We start from the raw sequence: 21845 nt of genomic DNA on the forward strand, positions 1-21845 counted from the left end.
GTTTGGTCCCCATTCTTGCAAGTCTATCTGTGTGACCGCGAAATACATAGAGCTTCCGGGACATGTAAGTGAAACTAAAAAAGGAGGAGATGCTTCGACATAACCATGGCAGTCAAAGGAATCACGAAACACCTCAAGTTGGCTAGAAACTGTACGGATGGCTTCATTTGGAATCAGCCTGCATAAAGGGACCAATGGGGTAGAGGAATTGCGTTGCATAAAAAACTTAGTGAATACATCACCAAGCAATCCCAATTCAATAGATTTTCCAAGAAGCCTTCTATGGGTCTCCCCTTGACCAGTACTAGATTCAGGAATCTCCGTGTGAGTTGGAGGAGGTGAGCTCATTTCGTTCTCTAACACAAGCGCTTCTTCCTCATGAACAAGAGAATTATGCGCTTCTGTTTCCTCTCTAAAAGGAGATACATGTGAGGACACAGGTGTCCGGGATTGAGCTTCCTCGCTAAGAGTCAAACAAACACACCCAGATCTAAGTGAGTATCTCCTGTTGTCTGTAAGACACACACACCAAGCCCAAGTAAGCATATCTAAAACATTAAAACACAATCTCAAAAGAATCTTGGCTATTCACATCATATACCTTTCTTAGTCACATCATATACCTTTCTTAGTCTTTGCCTACTGTTTTCCTGCTTTTCACATCATATACCTTTCTTAGTCTTTGCCTACTGTTTTCCTGCTTTTCACATCATATACCTTTCTTAGTCTTTGCCTACTGTTTTCCTGCTTTTCTTGGAGCCATCTCTCTCTCTTTTGCCCTGAATATGAGTAGCAAAAAAATTGAGCTGAATGACATATAGAGATGATCAACCTCACACATAAACCCTACTTCATGTCCATAGGAAAACATCAACCTCACACACAAACCTTACTACATGTCTAAGAAAACATTCAGGATGGTGAAAGCTCTAGAGGCTAGCACATAACTTCAAAGAGTAGATCAGTAAGCTCACAAGGCCGGATACCAAAACCAAGATCGGGCCGTAACTATAGGCCCTATTCAAAGAAAGGTACCTCTAGGAAAGAAACATTCATCAACTTGAGGAATATGATCACAATCATGCCCATTCGTAGCTTGTAAGGCGTCTCTCTTCATGTAATCTTCCCACGACTAGGTGTAGCATGCAATATCAAAAGAACGCAGCAAAATCTGCAGCCTTTAAAGTCCCTTGTAGCTAATCTAGGGAAGACAATGACGAAAAACGATAACTAAACAACGGGGCTCAACTTATTTACTAATAGTAAATAAGTAAAAGTAGCTAATTATACTCTTATTTACTATTAGTAAATAAGTAAAAGTAGCTAACAAATAAACTATATGAAACAAATAAACTAGCTATATGTGCAGGGTTATATGGCTTAATCCAATAAGGCCATGAGTAAGGGGTTTAGAGGTGCAGCTACGAACCCCGTGGATCATCCACACGGGGGTGGAGAAGGCAGGACATCAATTGGCAGGAAGAAGCCATTAACTCCTTGGGGATATGTTGCACTTGGGAGAAGTCGAAAGAGTAAAAAATATACTTCATCGACGCAAGTCATTGATAAATAGGGATATTAAGTAGGAGGGTAATTGGCCACGACACGTTCATCAAAGAAAGGTCCTTTTGTAGCCAATCATTTAATACGAGAAATTGAAAATCTTAATGTACGGAGAGAAAAGAAGTTAGTAATAACCCGGTCTCGTGCCTCTGCAATAGTCCCTAGCATGATTGGTCATACCATTGTTGTTCACAACGGACGGGAGCATCTACCAATTTATGTAACTGATCGTATGGTGGGTCACAAACTCGAAATTTATATCCACTCGAAATTTTCGGGGACACGCCAAAAGTGATAAAGAGTCTCGTCGATGATTAGGAAAATGAAAATAAATCAAAAGTAGGAGCGTATCACAATTAGTTCTTTCCGTGGCTGCAAACGCTAGTACTAATCTTGGATTAAGTAAATCCCCTCCACCTCCTCCATCTTCTCCACTGGATGCCGCCAAATCTAACAAATCGGGCCTTCATCGCATCCCTTGCTCCCATGCTCCAGCCTCTCCAGAGCCGGGGGACTGGAGAGGCTGGAGCAAGGGGCGCAATGCATGCTTGCTCCGCCTCCGCCTCCACCTCCTCCATCTTCTCCACTTCATGCACATCAATTACTCCGCCTCCACCACCTCCACGGGCTCCGCCTCCACCTCCTCCATCTTCTCCACTGGATGCGCCTAACATCAATTACTCCGCTGTCGAATTTAGACATATTGGGCGGAGACCATCGCACCCCTTGCTCCCATGCTCCAGCCTCTCCAGTCCCCCGGCAGAGCCGGGGGACTGGAGAGGCTAGAGCAAGGGGCGCAATGCATGAGCCGGGGGACTGGAGAGGCTGGAGCAAGGGGCGCAATGCATGCTCGCTCCGCCTCCGCCTCCTCCATCTTCTCCACTTCATGCACATCAATTACTCCGCCTCCACCTCCTCCACACGGGCTCCGCCTCCACCTCCTCCATCTTCTCCACTGGATGCGCCTAACATCAATTACTCTGCCGTTGAATATAGACATATTGGGCGGAGACCATTGCACCCCTTGCTCCCATGCTCCAGCCTCTCCAGTCCCCCGACAGAGCCGGGGGACTGGAGAGGCTGGAGCAATGGGTGCGATGCATGCTCCGCCTCCACCTCCTCCATCTCCTTCACTGGTTGCACCTCCGTCTCCTCCACTGCATGCGCCTAAACTTCACCGCCTCCACTGGCTTCGCCTCCACCTCCTCCATCTCCTCCACTGGCTGCGCCTCCATCTCCTCACCTCTGTCGACACCCGAACCAAGTTGCCGCCGACGCTAACAAAAACAACTGCACAGAGAAAAGAAATGAAAAAGAAAAAAACCTCTTTTCCTCCTGCATGCGTTCGCCTGCTTGTTGCTGTGTTGAGAGTATCCACAACGTCTTTTCCTTCAAGTACCCTAAAATATGTGTACCACATATGTGTGTGTGGCCTAAATTATATATAGCCTAAAGATAGATATATACACACACATATATATGGCTAAAAATGAATTAAGCTATATGAACACACACACATATATATATATACACACACACACACAATTTCAATAATATAAATAATAGAAAAGTTTAAAAAAAGTATGCCACACATATTGAACCATTGAAAAACAATTTCAATAACTTAAATAATAGAAACATTTTAAAAAAGTGTGCCACACATATTGAACCATTGAAAAATGTGTGTGTGTGTGTGTGTGTGTGTGTGTGTGTGTGTGTGTGTGTGAGAGAGAGAGAGAGAGAGAGAGAGAGAGAGAGAGAGAATATGTGATTTACAAAAAAGATAAAACTCATGCTCTTTTAAAACTTTTTTAAACATTTAGGCTCAAAAGAGAGAGAGAATATAGTTTAGGCTATGTATATATGTACATATATATATATTGATGTATATATATATATTTTTTAGTCTAGGTATTTATTAGGTTACACACACACACACACACACACACACACACACACATATTAAGGTATATGTATTTTAATAAATGTGTGTGGTGTGTGTGTGTGTAGCCTAATAGATATATAGTCTAATAGATATATAGATCCTAAAATAGATAAAAGTTTAGTCTCTTTGTAAATACACACACACACACACACACACTAAAATACATATATCCTAATAGATTCTTAGCCTAAAATATATACAATATAATATATAAATATAGACATGTGTGTGTGTATTTACAAAAAGACAAGCCTTTTATAAAAATAATACTTAGAACCAATAAATGTACATATTTGTGTATTTTTTTATATATTTATAGATACATATATATTTGTATATTTTTTATTAAAAAAATTTGGTCGTGACCATTCTCAATCGTAATTGCTCCACCTTGTTTTATCATTTCAACCGCTTACATTCTCAATCGTGATTGCTCCACCTTGTTTTATCATTTCAACTGCCTTCATTCTCAATCGTGATGATTGCTCCACCTATTCCTTCGTTTTTATATTTTCATTTCACATTTTCATCTCTCCTATGCTTTTTGCATCTTCGTATTGCCTTCCCTATGGAGCACACTGTCACCTCTCAAACTTTAATACTTCTCCACCAGACCACGCTTGTCAGTCATGGATATCTACAAGGGTATCACACGCCCTTTCTGGAGTGAAAGCTTCTAGGACCGATGGAAGCCTACAGGAAATCATCGCTCATTATGATATGGAGGGCAATAAAAACTACCTCGTAGATATTACTTGAAGTAAAAACTATATGCTACAATGTAGTCCTCTCTGTGCTGCTGATAGTCTTGATTCTAGTGCTAATGACATTGCCCAAGATGTCCGACATTTGGAGACTTCAGTGGATAAAGAATTAGGGACACAAAACACCCATGTTCATATCTCGAGCTCCTCCTCTGAGAGTGACTTGAATGGCTCAGCAACTGTTTTGCAACCAGGTGAAGGCACAAGCAATCCAAAAGGTTCAAAGCACAAGATCTCTGAAGATGAATGTATTGCTTCGGAGAGTATACTTTCAGTTCTTCGTAAGAAGGAGCAACCTTCTCTCCTACGTTCATTGTTGGAAAAAGTTACTCAAGTCATCCAAGTCCAGGAGGTGCCAAGACATTATGATGGTGATTCCATCCTAGAGTTTCCACCAACATATGGCAAAATAGGAAATATGGATGGAATGGAGCAAAAATATGATGGTCACCTATGGACACGTCCAAACATGTCTGTAAGTTGTACCGTGCGTATTAGCTATTGTGTTGGTACTTTGGAGTGCCATAGGCTCAGCTGTCCTTTTTACTTGAACAATAAAAGGTATAACAACACCTTCTTTCATGGACATCTGACAAAAAAGATTGCAGTTGGACTTCTGACAGAGGATGAGAAAACTAAAATAGTTTGTCACTTTTGTCGCAAAACTGCACATTGTGTGCAAGTGTGTAGATGTATTGTGTATTACGTAATGCCTCGTGACACAACTACTACAAGAATGATGCTCCACACAGGGCTGCATGAACATCCAGTTCAGCCAGGAACTTCAAGGTCAATGTTGGAGCGTGTGAAAATGTTTGTTTCTCAAGTGTTGAAAGCCCAGAGAGAAGTGCAGGTCCTCGAAAAATACAGATGGATATTGTGAAGGATATGTTGTTTTCCTCCATGATGAATCAAAATGATGAGCTACCTACAAGTATTGGGGATCATAAGCTCTGTAATTTTTTGGAGGAGTTGAGTCCTCTTGTGGAAAACCAAAGGTGAGTATTCATTCCGTAACTTAATTATATTTAGATGTATTTTTCTACATTCGGTCCTCTCTTTATTGTGAAATTGTGTTTTTTAGGTTTAGACGCATTGTATCCCAGGAGAAAAGAAAATTGATGCCGACAGGAGAGGGCTTTGATAGCATCCTTCTTATACAGAGAAGATCTCGCTATTCATTTATACAAGGTAGCCGTTTCCCAGGACAAGGTGGCCCTGATGACAAATGTTATGTCTTTAAGATGTCTTGCGAGGACCAGCATCAGGCGTGGACTTAGTGAATCGCATGCGGTGTGATAGTGGAGGTGACTTGTCAAAGTCTTGGGTTTTGTTTGATCACACTCATCGAGTTTTTGGTTGGTCAACAATGGCTTGTCATGTTTACGACCCAAGGTGAGACTACGTACTTCAATTTTTTCCTTTCTTTCATTTACCTTGATTTACCTTGAATGATAGCTGATTGAAAAAATTTCTCTCCAAAATCCTATAGTGTTCAAGAGCTGTTGACAATTGCCACATGCGAAATGAAGGAGGAGGATACAAAAAGCCAAGTACTATTTTGGGAAATGTTGAATAGCACAATGGAGCAATGCGGTTATGCACCCGCACACTTCTATGGGTTTATGGCTAATGAAGCAGGGTCCAATTGGTGTGCAGTTAGGACCGTTTTCAATGGGAGTCTGCACAACATTATGGAGGACAAGGAGCGAACGTGCTTATTCCATTGGAAACAAAGTTTGATGAAGCATGCTAAACAATGCGTGAAGGCAGAAAGTCGACAACACCATATTGACGTGTGAAGAATGGAGATTGGCAACCAATAAGGAGTTAGCTTTCTTAAAAAGTAAAGAGATTCGTGAGTGGTGGAGAAATGGACATGTTCATAAGGGAAAACTATCAGTGATGGATACGTGTATGAGTTGGTGGGAAGTACGAATAGCACATTGGGGCAACCTCATGTCAAGGGTGAGAAATTTTATGGAGAAATGATATGTTGTATGGATGTATTTGCATTGGAGTCAATTTTGTGAATTCATGTATGAAACCTCTTGTGTGCAGGTGGTCTTAAGCTCGGTGGATTTAGCACAAACCCCTCGAACAAACTTATCTGAAAGTGTACATGGGAGTTGGCTTGCTGGTGAAGGATACAAGGAAAATGTTAGCTTGTATGATGCGTGCATTTCAGATATGGCAAACGCTTTACTACAAAGTGCAAAGCAATATGCATATCAGATGAGGAAGCACAAAGGTGAGGGACGAAGCTTGAGCAAGTTGCTGGACAGGGTGGAAGCAAGGTCAAGACTGACACCAGCACAAGTGGCTCGCATGGTCCATAAACAGTAGCTAATACTCCTATGTATGAGGAATCAAGGCCTCTACATGGAGATAAGGAGACTATTCAACGGAAGAGGGTGAGGACAACGGAAGTAGACCAATGCTCACATCGTCCAGGTTATGTCATGCAGAGCAGACATCGTCAAAATCGGGGAACAGCAAGAAGAGTAAGTTTTGGAGATAGATCTAGAACAAACAGTGTAGCGAGTCACGCTTCAAGGGGAGGACCAAAAAGTCCAATGATTGGAGGAAACAAAGATGTCGGACATGAAGAGCCTAAACAACATTATGGCACAATGAGCGGAGGACAAATGCATGTAAAGGAAGAGGCCGTTGGACGCACAATGTGGGCCATTAGACGAACCCCATTGAACTCAAAAGTCAAATGTTTGGGAGGTATTGATGAAAGACTTAAGTGCAACTCATACATACAGGAAAGCACTATTGGAGTTGTTGCCCCTAGCTTCTACTCAAAGCGACGACATCCTGGTCTGGGAGAGCCAAAGGCTCAAATGATGTGGTTTTGTCCTTCAAATGTTTCACACACATGGCATGTAGATCCAAACATAATATACAAGCCATCATACCCAGATATGTGAAAAGTGGATGTTGGGACCAACATAACCAGCCAAGAGGTAGAGAAATTAGTAAAGACAGGGTTCAAGTTAGATGTTACTCATGAAGAACCTTTTGTGTCAGGGGTGGGAGAAACGTCCACACAAGCAGCGGACAACAAAGAAAGTGACAAGAGGCCACATGATGCTAGAATACAAAGAGATCAACCAAGTGGAGGCATTGGATTTTCAATTATTTTTCATTTGGCATGTGAGAGTGGAGAGGACTATTTTATACACATCAAGGTACAACCTTGGTGTACATGTCCTGATTTCATGCAAAGAGAATCTAGAGGAAAGTCTTACGTTGCATGTAAGCATATCTATTTTGTCTTCTTGCGAGTTTTGGGATTACATAAGAATGAGGATATCGTAATGCATCAACCGACACTATCACCAGAGGAAGTGGACAATATACTATCACGTCCTCGAAGCAAGGATGTTTGTGCCTATACTTAAGCCTCTCATGTTTGTGCCTACTTAAGCTTTAATCAAGCCTCTCATGTTTGTACCTACTTAAGCTTGTAAGGAAATGTGAAGTCAATCTTTTTGTAAGAAAATTTGAACCAATATTATTTTTGTCTTGCTTTGGGATGGAGTATACTGTCACGTACTCTAAAGTCTTATTGTAGGTAGCTTGCGATGCTATGGTAAAGGAGTTGTACCAACCATATATCTTCTTGTAAAGAAATGTGAACTCAATCTTTTTGTAAGAAAATATGAGCCAGGTATACTTGTTTTTACTTGTGTTGAAATAAACATTGGAAGAAAGGTATATAGATAGGTATGTTTGTGCCTATATTTAAGTTTCTTGGACATAAAATGTGTGTTTATATGTAGGAAGGTAGGAAGGTAGGTATGTAGGTATGTATGTATGCATGCATGTATATGTTTGGGAGTATGCATGCATGTATGTATGTATGTATTGTACAAATGTGTATATATGTAGGAAGGAAGGAAGGTAGGTAGGTAGGTAGGTAGGTAGGTGTGTTTGAGAATATACATGTATATATGTATGTATGTATGTGAATGTATTTATTTCTCTTTCATAAATACTTACTATATAAAAGCTCACCAAAATGTATCATTTTTCTTACATGCTCGCATAAAACTATCTTATCTCCAAAAAGCTCGCCAAATAAAGCTCGCAAAAAAAATCAAACCCGGGTACCACCAGGTTAGGAATGTTGAGGGGGACATCCCCAAGACAGCCTTCCGTACGGAACGGGCTCACTATGAATTTATGGTCATGTCTTTTGGCTTGACGAACGCCCAAGCCACATTCAACCGCATGATGATGCAGATCTTCAAGAACTTAATTGGAAAGTGTCTTCATATCTTTGTATGATATATTGGTATTTTCAGCTACGGTTGAGCAGCATGACATTGATGTGGAGAAAGTCTTGAACTTGTTTGAAAAGCAACCAGCTCTATGTTAATGAGAAGAAGTCAAAATTTTATCTGTTTGAGGTTCCAAGACTAGAAGGCAACAACGGACCCAAATGACTCCACAGGCATTGGAGGCATTCAAGAACCTCAAGGTGGCTTTGTGAGAAGCTCCTTGTCTAGCGCTTGCCTCGTGGGATGAGCCATTCTCCCAGTAATCACCGACGCAATTGGAACTGTGTTACAACAGAATGGCCATCCAAAAGCTTACATGTCCCATGAGTTACTGCGTGCAGAAAAGAATTACTCGGTCTACGATCGCAAACAGGACAGTAATTCAGGCCCTGAAACATTGGAAGCATTTTCTTTCTGGCCAAGAATTTAAGGTTTGCACTAACCATCAGGCATTGTGTTGGATTCAGACAATGCCAAGTGCATAGTGGAGTGACCGCCAGCAGCGTTAGAGCCAAATCTTCCACCAATTTGGTGGTATGATCAAGTACCTTCCAGGAAAGGCCAACCCAGTGGCCAATGCTTGAAGCAGGAAGGAAATAGTGACCTTGATTCAGAACACTAGATTCGACCTTGTTGGTATGGGACTAGATGACATGATGCACACCTATACAGATTCCAAGGAATTCCGTACACAGTGGGAGTGGGCATTGGATGCCATGCCACTTTTTGATACAAGATGGTTGGCTTTTTTATGAAGGCCAACTTTGTCATGAAGTCGTTCAGGGCAGCTCTTCTCCAAGACGCCCATGACGCCATCATTGGTAGTCACCGGGACATGAATTCGACTCTGGAGAAGCTAGAAAGACAATATTATTGGCCAAGAATGAGACACGATGTGTTCACTTGTGTGCAAAATTGTGATGTTTGTCAAAAAGTGAAAGCTCCTCGTGGGAAGAAGATAGGGTTGTTCTAGCCTTTTCCCATTCCCAAAGGACCTTTCCAAGATATATCGATGGACTTCATCACAAATCTACCTCCCAGTTTGGGTAAGCGTAATACTCAATGCTTAACTATTGTTGATAGATTTAGCGAATTTGTTATACTTATTCCATGCAAGGCCAATGTGACCGCTGAAGATGTTGCCCATTTGTTTATTTGGCGTTGGTGATTGGCGGGATTCCTAGGACCATAGTGTCAGACCGAGATGCCAAGTTTACCAGTCATTTCTGAAGGGCATTGTTTGATAATTTTGGTACTAAACTGAACTTTTCCAGTCATTTCACCCACATACTGATGGCCAAACAGAAATCTAGATCTAGTTGGCCTTTGATGTGCTAAAGTGTTGTCCACGATCAGCAAGGTAAGTGGGAATCATATTTGCCTTTAGTTCAAGCAGCTTTGAATGATTCATTTTCTTCAACTATTCGCAAGAATTCTTATGAAGGAGCGTTTGGAACACCATTTCAATCGCTATTGACCAAAACCTCGTCTTCAATACCTGAAGCGAATAGATTGACAAAGTCTTACTAGGAGATTTTGGAATCAGTTAAAGGCAAGTCGGCTAAAGGGCAAGAGGCCTACACTCAACAAGCCAATAAAGACCAAAGGAATGTGGAGTTCTCGGAAGGAGATTGGGTTTATCTTCGGATTATGAAGCAAAGACTGAAATAGGTGGACAAGCGATGCCCAAAGTTATCGTTCAAGAGCTTCAAACCTTTTCCTATATCCAAAGAAAGATCAACGAGGTGTCAAAGAAGTTGAAGCTACCTTTGAGCTGGACTATACACGATGTGTTCCATGTCAGTTGGCTAAAACCATATGTACGTCCAATCCCTTCAAAAGTTACACGAAGCAAAACTAGACATAGTGGAAGAAGCTGAAGTGATGGTTCCAGAACAGATCCTTTTGCACCACTTCAAGCATGGCTCAAGCTGAAGACAAAGACAGTTTCTCGCGAAGTTTAGAGACCGAGGGACTCACGAAGCAGTTTGGCTTGACAAAGACTTCTTCGAAGACTATCCGGCTTTATTGACGAACTATCTAGAGGCTATGCAGCTTCCATCAAGTTAAGCAGAAGGGGATGTCACGTGCATTCCACACTTGGATGCCATGTGGACATATCTTAATAGAAGGTGCAAGACCTTGAGTGGAAACTGGTCCTGTGTGTGAGCCTAGTTCGGGACGAGTCAGCCAGGGTTCCACTCTAAGCATCCAAGGTCACGTGCACATTGTCTTGCACATGAAGCAATACCAGTCCGTATTGTGAGTCTCCCTCTGGAATGATGTCAGGTGTCTTGAGTATTTGGTTTGTAACCAGATGCCAAGCATCAGTAGAAGCATGTAGGTTGCATGTAGAAAAGGGGGCAACCGGCTACCCTAGAAAGGGAGTGAAAACCCTACCACTTTACATGGGATAGGCCTTTTAGGCCACCCTAAAGGGGGCCAAGAGACGGCCAGCATGCTATCGGCCAGCCCCACAATGGCCTGGACAGCAAGGCGGCCAAGCCTAGGGGCTTAGGTTGCCTGTTGGCCTTGGCCAGTTGGCCTTGGCCAGCTAGTCGGCCAAGCCATAGTGGCTGCCTGCAGCACACATTACAGCACACAAGGTGGCCAAGGAATTGAAGTATGAAGGCGTCTATTAAATGGCACACAGACCTAGTTGTGGGAAAAAAAGCAGCAAGCAGATCCCTGTAAAACCAGCCAACCAGCATTAGAAAAGGATATAAATAACTCAGAACACCATATTAGTGAATTTGAGAATTTCCCAATTCCCATTTTTGAATACTTAAAAAAGGGAACATGGATAACATGTTTGTAAGTTTCTCAAAACCCTATCATATGACCTATCGTTGGAAAGCGCTTGAAAAATGGAATCTAAAGAGCTATAAAGCGCTCATTTCGGATTAGTGGTGTTCAAGTTATGGTTAATCCAAACTTTTGACCACGTGTCCCAAACTTGTGGGAAATTCCTATATTCCCCAATGTGGTGTTTCAGTCAAAAATCCATTCACTCATCTTATAATTCACAAGGGGTTGCTAAATTCCAAGAGCCAGGACAGCCAAGGGAAACTCTCAACCAAGGTGAAGAGCGCAGGTCAAGAACCAAATTTCTATTTGCAAAATTTATATCATTCTAATAAAGCAAATACACCATTCGTGGTGGGAGCCCTACAGAGGGTATTCCGGACCCAATATTGTGTGTGACTCCTCTCTCTCTCTTTGGATAGTGATGTATATGATGCTTACCTTTGTTGCTGGAGTTTTCCTTCCCAGATGTTATCCATTAGGAGCTCCTAGTATCTTACATTTCCTCATAGTTGTTGTTTCAGTTTCAGTTAGTTGTTTAGTTGTTTTAGCTTTTCTTACACAGACATTGTATCAGATCCACCAATTGTTGTAACCTTTTTGGTCTCATAGGTCATTTTGGCCTTTTGAGGACGTTAATATATCATTTCATTTCATTTCTCTCTCTCTCTCTCTCTCTCTCTCTCTCTCTCTCTCTCGTAATGGTTGGTTGATTAGATTACGAAAATGCAATACAAAGCAAAGGTCGCATGACCAGCTATACAAACATGTACATAGAGGCCGTCAAACTGCACACACTAAAAGGCCACATGAGGTATGCCCACCGTACGAAGAACATGTAACCAAGGGTCAGCTTGCACCCTGGTGATAACATGTGCATCGATCAAAGAAGAAACTTGCCAAAGCAATAGACCACGAACATGCTGGACATGACCTTTCACCCCTACTTGTGAATCAAAGATGAAAGCATTTCGCATGAGCCAATTATGACAAAGACCCAACCATCGAAAGAAAACAAAGAAGACCTCATGTTGCTGATTGTTCCTCCTGGGCTGATCATGTCCAAATACCCACTGCCTGGGTGACAAAGTGTCACCAGCCACCATTTTCCACACTGAAGAGATGAACTCCCATATCTGGCGAGCCACCGGGCAAGAAATAAACCTGTGCCAACCAGATTCTGGACAAGTCTGGCAGAAGAAACAGTTGCCATTCGAAAGTCTCCGACACCGAAGGGCAATGGCCAAAGGCAAGCCCCCAACCATGACTCGCCAAATCGACACCGAAGGGCAATGGCCAAAGGCAAGCCCCCAACCATGACTTTGTCTTGAAAAGGAAGCTTGGAATGCCAACCACAGAATACGATGCGCTTCCACCAGGAGGCCGTTTTCTTAACATTCCATACTTCATTGGCTTTTCCTGCAATCCATCTCTTCTCTTGGACCAAAAGATGTATACAACATTAGCGGAACCCTTCAACAGCCTAGTCTTGCGACCCAATACCCAATCATCCCATGCATGAGAAGAATCCATTCTAGGAAGGCACCCCAGAGATTGCACTTGTTGCTGTAGCTGCAACCAAATACACCTATAACCTCAGGGCGCACAAAATCTATGACGAGCACGGCAGAATGATAACATTCGCAGTTGCTCGGGCAACAAAGTATCAGACATCCTCACAACACCCAGTCTCGCCATACGGTTGAATTGCCGTCTACAATTATTCTTCTCTGGCCAAGTAATTACACGGGAGGTGGCCAACACCTCTGCATTCTCATCTCGACAAGAATCTGGAGGTCTCCAAGAAGTGAACCATAACACCTCCTGCCATGATTTAACCAAATGATCTAGCAGAGGAGAAGCATATACACACACAGATTGTGAAGCATTTAGAACACTCCACCAAGATGTAACAATTTGGGTCTTCCTATGCACAATACCCACATCTTGCAAAAATGCAACAATCATGTCTATCCTTGGCTGGGAATCAACACACATAGCCTGAAGTAAAGTCCACCTACGGGCAAGGTGTACCCAAACATCCAACAGAGCTGCTCCTCCCAATCTCTTCTGGGCGGTAATATGCTTCCATGAAACCCAAGTCAACCCTGGATTATTGCCTTTCTTTTTTCACCTCTCTCTCTCTCTCTCTCTCTCTCTCTATATATATATATATATATATACATATACATATATATATATATACATATACATATATATATATATACATATACATATATATATATATACATATACATATACATATACATATACATATACATATATATACATATACATATACATATACATATACATATACATATACATATATATATATATATATATGCTGTGCGTTCTCTTCATCGTGAACGATTGTGGAATTTCTGAACATTGAAGTTACCGATTCTATCCACCGAGCTTCCACATGTTACACTCACTCCATGATCATGAAACGGGACCCAGCAGGTCATGGAAGGCTTGGCACGAGCAAGACGAAGGAATAAGCATTGCCGAACGGAGCAGCAAAACGCAAGGAGATGGAATGGAAAGAGTCGACTCGAATTGGAATAATTGCAGGTTGGTGACTCTTTGATACAGCTGCTCCTCTTCCAATCAGATCCAGATGTTCCGCCACTACGCATTCCTGAGCATCACACACCTATACAGAACAAACCGGACATGTATGCTCATTGGGTGCAGCAATTTTTGCCCTTTTTTCAAGGTTACACATATGATTTTGCTTTTGAGATACCTCTGTATACTCATCCGGAGAACAGCACTTTCCGTTATATGGTGCAATTCATGACACAGCTTTTCAGGTAGACTCTCGCACCACAGTACTCCTTTGGATAATGCTTCTTCCCGGAGATCTTTCTCAACATCAAGTTTCCTCTTGATAGTCCTTTGGTTTGTATGATCTTACATAGCACACCTTATACCTCCTAGGTGCACAGTTTTGGCACACAATTATGTTGTATTGTGGGTTCAATTCGAGTTCATGGGGCAGACTGTCCCTCGGGCGTGCCAGGTGTTGACGGGTACACACACTAGTAAGTACATCATGATACACACACTAGCCTCACCCCACTCATTTCCGTTAACATAAAATTACAAAGGCAGTAAACGTCTTAAGTCTTCTTGGAAGATCGCCTATAACTGTGTAATGGGATTTTTTATATTTGTTTTTTTTGGGGGGAGGCAGGGTGATGTAAGGAAAGAGAATGTAGATTTTCTCTCTCCCCTCTTTTTGGCTCTCTCTCTCATGTTAATCGTTTTCCACGTTGAGGAATAAAACCACAAACAGTCATCAACATTGCAGAGAGTTGCACCAAATGGTGATTAGCAGTAGACAGCTTCCTTTGTGCTATGCACATCCGTCCTCCACAGACCCTCCTCTGGTCACCTGCTTCTCTATGATGGCCATAGCATCGTTACTTCACTTCTCTCTTAGGAAAGCTTTGCACCTGCATTTAACAAACAAATTCCCAGCTTTTAGCATTACTGCCTGATGCGTACATCCTGCTATAGAGTATACAGACCCAAAGCTGTCCTGTTTAGCATGAGAAAAAGGAGAGCCAGGAGAGGCCAACTCTAAGATTCAGCTCAATCTTACCTACGATACCGCGATATAGCTATAGGTGCAAACATTTGATTGCACCATTGCGCCAATCACCCAGGTTCAGCATCAGCAAGAGCTTTTGCACCACCTAAACAGGTGCAGAGAAATCCAAGAAAAAGAGAAAAGAGATATTACACAGGCATAATCAATCTTTACAGAACTTGCAGACCTTGAAAAAAAATAAAAATTCTGTCTCAAGCAAGAGTAAAAGGCACATAAACAAGCCACTGTATGCCATGATTTACCACAACTCTCAAAAACAAGATATAAATCTTCTCCCTGAGGCATTAGCCTAGTGGTTGTGCTTACCCCTCCTAGAATCGTGGCTTCAAATTTTGGAGACATTACTCCCCCCCAAGAAGGGGTTCACATGGCCTGGGTGGCTGTGTGTATCACACCCATATGTCAGACGCTTCAGCGTTCAGTCAAGCCCTTCCTCACCTCATCTACAACAAATCAATTCGTTGCATCACTGCGCGAGTTGGCTCTTCAAGCTTCAACGCTCTAGAACTTGGTCAGGAATCTTAATGAAAACTTGTCTCTCCATCACATGGTTCTCTTACAACTGTGCAGGGTGTCTAGTCCAATTGGCCAAGCAATGACATGTGCCAATGGCTTGCCAAAGTAACTCCATTTGGTGCCAACCCTTCCTGTTGCATGCCTTTGAAGTAGTGTAAGACCATCTTATAATCACTCTGAAGTGCATATGCTGCCATCATTGCAGTCCATGTGACTGCATTCCGGTTTGTGTCTCCACAAAACACTTGGTGCACATCATGAAGGCTTCCACATTTCGCATACATGTCTATAAGGATGCTCCTTATATATACATCTGACCCAATACCAGCTTCAATGATGTCGGCATGGATCAACCTTCCCTGATCCATAGCTGCTATGGTGGAACATGCTTTGAGAATACTCACATATGTAAAAATGTCCGACCACCTCTTACTTTCCAGCATTTTGTGAAAAAAGCAAAGAGCCTCTTGACAATCCCCATTTTGGGCATACCCACAGATGATTGCATTCCATGCCACATTGTTTGGTTCAATACCCTCTCTTTTCATTTCATCAAAAAGCACGGGAGCTTCTTGGCACACAATGTGTTGTGCATATGTTGCAATGATTGTGCTCCAACCGACCACATTTCGCTGTGTCAACTTCTCAAACCTCCACAATTTGCATACATATTTATGAGGGTGTTGCTCACAAATACATCAGCTTCATAAGCAGATCCAACAATATATACCTTCATAAGGTCAGAAAAGTCTGAACTTACGAATTGAGAGATTTGAGAAAGAAATAATAGTGAAGAAGGACAAAGACAAAAACAAAGCATTTGAAAGATAAAAAATAAATAAACTAACAAACCTAGCTACTAAGGAGAGGAAATCAAAAGATAATATCAAACGAAGACTTTTAATTAAGACATTAACAAAAAAACAAAAAAACAAAAAACAAAAACAAACAAGAAACAAGAAACAAGAAAACAAAACAAAACAATTACATGAATGAAAGAAACTTTAAAAAACAAAAAATAAAAAACACACACAAAAGCATACACACACTTCTTCTTAATAAGAACTTAAACATTTTGAGCTGAGATACTAAACAACAACACAAAATAGCAAAACAGAGAACTGTAAACTCTAGACCTAAAGCACTTAAGAGCTAGAACCAAACATTAAGCTAAACTTTAAAAAAGACTTCGACTCAAAAGTGCAACCATAAACTCCAATGTCTGTCCGAACATGAAGTGTCGTGATGCACCTTTCCACCATGATATAGGGTTTCTGTGCTTGCACAAGCTTTGAGGACAGCAACATAGACATGCCCATCTGGTTGCACTGTTGTAAGTAGCATTTGTTTGTACAGTTCAATGCCTTGATCATCCTCCCCATAATTGGCTTATGATTTCAACACATTTGGATCAAGCAATTTGTTGAAAACTAGACTTGCTTCTAGCAACCTCCCACACAAAGAAAACAAGTGAATCAAGTAGCTTCCTAGAAAAGTGTAGGACTCCAAGCCTTGTTGAACAATCAAACAATGGATTTCTCTGCCTACGGAAAGATTTTTCTCATCAATGCAACCCTGCAGAAGAGCACTAACCATGTTTATGTAGGTACTATAATATGCTGCCTGCAGTCCCTTGGCAATCTGAAGTCTTTCATATAGCGTCCCTCCTTGCATAGCTTCGCAGGGGCACTCATGAAGCTTTTACAGTCCAACAGCCTGCATATAGGAAAGTCATAGAATGTCAAATACTCAGAAACCCACAACAAGGGGCTACAAGTATCGAGACTTGTGATATGGTAACCATACAACATTCTAGGTCTATGTGAGTCTTCAGAGCTAGTTTGGGTCTTCCATTGCATAATTCTTTCTATCGCAATATACATAGGCCTTGGGTATCACGAAAGCATGATCATTCTAAAAATGAAAATATATAGAGAATAAAAAGAGGAAAAAGAATAACAATGAAAGACTAAATTCTCTCAACCCAATAGGAACGTGCATGTTATATACTCATGGTAGTCAACCCACAAGACTATATAACTATCAACTCCATTATGCAGAGTATGGACTAGATACTATGACATCCCCACTAACGTCATCAGTGCCCAATAGTGGGTGTAGAACTCTGTATCAAGATATGCTCTCATACACGCACTCCACACACACACATAAGAGCATATATTCACACATAGCCCTTCGTATTGAGTTTCTGTCAAACCTCTAGAGATGCAAGGCCTTGGATTGATTTGCGTAGAGATCCAGCTGCATTGTCACATGCACCCATGCACTGAGGTGCTATGTGACACAGTGGGTCATCATCAGTGTTACATTTGTACATCAATAGAACCTTTTTGGGGATTATTTGTCTATGCCTTGACCCCATTGTGATCCCTACATGTTGGGCACGTAGATCAAATCGAGAAACTTAGGTGTCCGTATGTGTCACTTAACCCACCTGGAGAACAGAGCATTTAGGTCTTCCTAGAGTAGATGCATGTAGCAAGCATGTAGAAGCAAAGACTTAGGCTAGTCTTAGGAAGCGTTGTATATGGGCTACCGAAGGGCCAACCCATGGGCATCAACCATAGGCGGCCAAGCATGGAAGAGCCACAAAGGGCCAGCCTTGACACTATGTCTAGTTGGCTAGCCCTTAGGCCTAGTTGGCCAGCATGGCCAGCATAGGAGAGGCTAGTCGACCAGCAAACAAAGACCGCAGCGACGTGTTTGAGAGCGATTGCATAAAATAATATTTTCAGCAGGTCGTGGGTAGTAAACAGGCTGACAACACACATGTTAGCCGACTTGGTAGTGGATTTCAAGCACATAGAGAATGATTGACCATGGCAAGGCATAACCTCAGCATGGAGACACACGAGATATCATTGCAAGGCACACGTCAGCAAGTTATTGGTAAAGTTTGCAAAATGTAAAGAAGTTCTCCAAAATAATACTCCCTACTTGCAGAAGGGGGCCCTCAAGTGGGTAGTTGGGGGACTCAAGACTCTCCATCTTCTCTCTCTACAACTTTATCTCCTTGTTTAAGTATGTGGATTACTTAAACTCACTCAAACATAAAAGTATAAAGAAGGCCTTGATGTGTGTCACACGATCACACTGGCAATTGCATGCTACATTGGTATCAAAGCTTCTAGTTATGGCCCACAACTTAGCTACCCAAGTGAGAGCATCCCATGGATGGTAAATGTGAGGACTTCCTAGTTTATTAAGACATGATTAAAATTGAATACAAGAACTAAAGATAATTAGAGAGCGGAAAGCTGAGTTGTTTGCATTGAGACAGGGGCCTTTCTTAAATAGAGGCCGAAAGGGTACAAGTGAAGAGACACATCCCTGGGAAGGGGTGTGGCTCTTGAATCAACGGTTATGTCCTTTGGACTTAGGGGTGTGTCTTTTAATGAATAGACATGTCCTTTGATAGTGACCCATGTGTAAGGGTGTGACCCTTCACAGGTGAAACCGATCCCGTCAAGTGGGAAAGACTCTATTGGACACCTACACGTTTAATAGCACAACTTTAAAACCACAAATAAGATATGGACAACTTAAAACAACTTGAAAATTAAATGAACAGAAATGGAAAGATGGACACCAGCACTGGGGCCGGAACGGGCCGACCCCCCCCTCAATATATGATATATTTATTGGGAGTATTTAAAGAATACAATGCTCCATGGGTTCTGAGAACCAGATGATGTCCATGTACATATGAAAACAGTATTAAACAAATAACTCGAATTTCGATGTAGAAAAACTCGGAGCAGATTGACCACTAGTGTGGTCCAATCGCTACGGTCCTGTGCTTTCACTGGACTCCGCGGAGAGCGCCACACTGGTGTTCCGAGACCACGCACAGACAGGCGCTCTCGTACTAACGCCTGGCTCTCCCGATCTCAGCACCTCTGGACCGAGGTTCGCCAATAAAGCTTGGACAACCCGGCACCGAACGGGTGTTGGCCGAGCGGGGCGAATCTTTTATCAGATTTTAAACATATAAAACTTTACTCAAATCTGAAAACCACTTACTTGTAGATGGTTGATAGAAGACCACAACTTGTGGTGTTTGTGTAGACTTTGAAACCAACCAAGAGATAGGAAGACTTCTTATAGCCGCCAATGGAGAAGAAGTATAACCTGAGTAACTGGAGCGTGGCCTTCAAGTTTGCTGTAGATAGAGCAATACAGTCACCAGGCTTCAAGGAAGAGATGGTGTAAGCGCCTGTAGGAGAGGGTTGCAGCCAGCCGCCTGCAAGTACACTTAGCCACCTGTAGAAGATAGGCGCAACCAGCAACAGCAGAGGGTACAGGTGGTTTGCATCAACCAGCCGCCTGTAGAGTAGTACAACCAGCCACAGCAGAGGGTACTCCAGCGCACAGTAGAGGGCAGCGCAGGCTGTTGGAGTACAGAGGCAGGTCCTTCAGGTGGTGGCAGCCGGCTGTAGAGAGTCAGGCGCAGCCAGCATCAAAATCAGCCGCCTGTAGAGGGAGGTTTGCAGCAGCCAATGGAGAAGATAGCAGTCAGCCGCCTGTAGTAATATCAACTGCCTGTAGAGATGGAGGCGCAGCCTCCTGCAGTCTATGCTGGCCGCCTGTAGAGAAAGAGGCGCAGCCAGCCTATGGAGGGTAAACACCAGCGCACAGGGGGAAGATGGCAGCCGTCTGCAGTAAAATTCAGTCGCCAGCCAAGATGGGAGAGTCGCCGGTTGGTGAAAATCAACGCCCAAAAGCCAACGATGGATTTTTTTACGCTTGAAGGAGAGGTTCTTTTTAATAAATTCAAAGTGAAGATAACCTTAGCTTGCATGTGGGGAATTAGTGGGGGTTGGTGACACCCACCCCCACACTCACTTAAAAGTGAGGCTCCCCACCTTGGCCCCAAAGTGGGTGCCCAAAGGGGGTGCCCACTTTTAAATGAATGTGAACCCCTAACCTTATAAATCAAAGGGTTAGAATATAACACATTAAAACAACATGTACCATATACTTACCACCTGTTCACATGCACTGAAACTTGTCAGAATACAGGGCACACTTCACGACTCACTGGCAGGCGTCCCCGCTCAGTAAGTAACACGTCAAGCAGGCAAACACACGAATACATGTCATGCGAAAACAGTTTCAAGCATGCAGAATATGTGTGCATGTGCAAAAGTAACATGGACATATCTCCCGTTCATGGAACATGTACAAAATATTTGTCGGCACAAAACTGGCACGACATTTATTACATAAAAATCCTGGTCTTCCTATGGAGTGACAGTCCCATAGGTAAGACGCAGTTCCAGGCACGAGTTTCCCTAGGTGTGACAGTCCCATAGGTAAAACACGGCACGAATACTGGCCCTTCCATGGCGTGACAGTCCCATGGATCGAACACAGTCCAGGTCATACACGGGTGGCACTGATCTGGCTCCCGTCCATATGACACCATCCTGCTAACACACGGGTGGCACCAGTCTGGCTCCCGTCCATGTCAGCAAAATACTGGCCTCTTCACATGAGACACCGGCCTGGCCTCAAGTGAACGAGACGCAAAAAGTAGGAATGGACCAAATGGTCGGCCAATTGGTGACATCCCCCCGGGCTTCTAAAGAGTTGACCTCAACTTAAAAGCCTCAAGATATGCCTGCAGCAACTGCGGATAATCTGCAAAATAATCTTCATTTACCCATTTGGCATCAATAGGCAAATAATTCTTAAATTTCACAAGGTATCTCCTGGAAAGCTTTCCTGCAGGTAGCTTTCTCTCCTTGTGAAAAACAATCTGTTCTGGCTGGAGGATCTCCTCAAGCTCTTCAATTTCTGGCGGATCTTCTGTGACAGGCTCATCAGGATCTGGCCCCACATATTTCCGAAATAGACTCACATGAAAAGCATTGTGAATCTTCCAATGACTAGGTAAAGCAAGCCTGTAGGACACTTCATTGATTTTGTGAATCACCTTGAAGGGTCCATAATAGCGAGGAGAAAGCTTAGGATATGATCCTTCTCGTCCTGGCCTCTTTCGAAGCCTAGCCTTCTCAAATTTCAGCAATACCCAATCACCTTCTTTGACTTCCATGTCCCTTCTATGCTTGTCAGCAGCCTTTTTATGCTTATCCTGAGATCTTGCAATGGCTGTCCGCACCTGAGCAAAGGCAACATCCAAGTCACGAACATATTCATCAGCTGCAAAAATCTCATCCTTGGTACGAAGGATGGGTGGCAAGACCACTCTGCCATAAACAACCTCAAATGGAGCCTTTCCTGTGGAAGCATGGATTGTATTGTTGTAGGCAAACTCAACAAGTGGAAGATACTTCTCCCATGCACTCTTTTGA

At 42.6% G+C, this 21845-nt stretch overlaps 1 protein-coding gene across 17 annotated transcripts in view; it reads right to left on the bottom strand.

The window, feature by feature from the left end:
- Window positions 1-21845, bottom strand: part of LOC147608942 (pentatricopeptide repeat-containing protein At1g20230-like) — a 76370-nt gene that overhangs the window by 21032 nt on the left and 33493 nt on the right. For 3 of the 17 annotated variants that reach the window (XM_086788077.1, XM_086788071.1, XM_086788072.1), the window contains 2 exons: window positions 14983-17223; window positions 14216-14833 (listed from right to left, as the gene is read on the bottom strand). The exons of 2 other annotated variants lie outside the window; for them this stretch is intronic. The gene's annotated coding sequence lies outside the window, so the exon portion shown is untranslated. Of the gene's footprint in view, window positions 1-14215; window positions 14834-14982; window positions 17224-21845 lie in introns of those variants that run through there. 12 more of the 17 variants (XM_086788078.1, XM_086788079.1, XM_086788075.1 and 9 more) reach the window with 11 other exon arrangements.

The sequence above is a fragment of the Cibotium barometz genome, chromosome 52 (assembly GCF_041138505.1).
Source record: "Cibotium barometz isolate CiBa-2024 chromosome 52, ASM4113850v1, whole genome shotgun sequence".
NCBI classification, from domain to species: domain Eukaryota; kingdom Viridiplantae; phylum Streptophyta; class Polypodiopsida; order Cyatheales; family Cibotiaceae; genus Cibotium; species Cibotium barometz.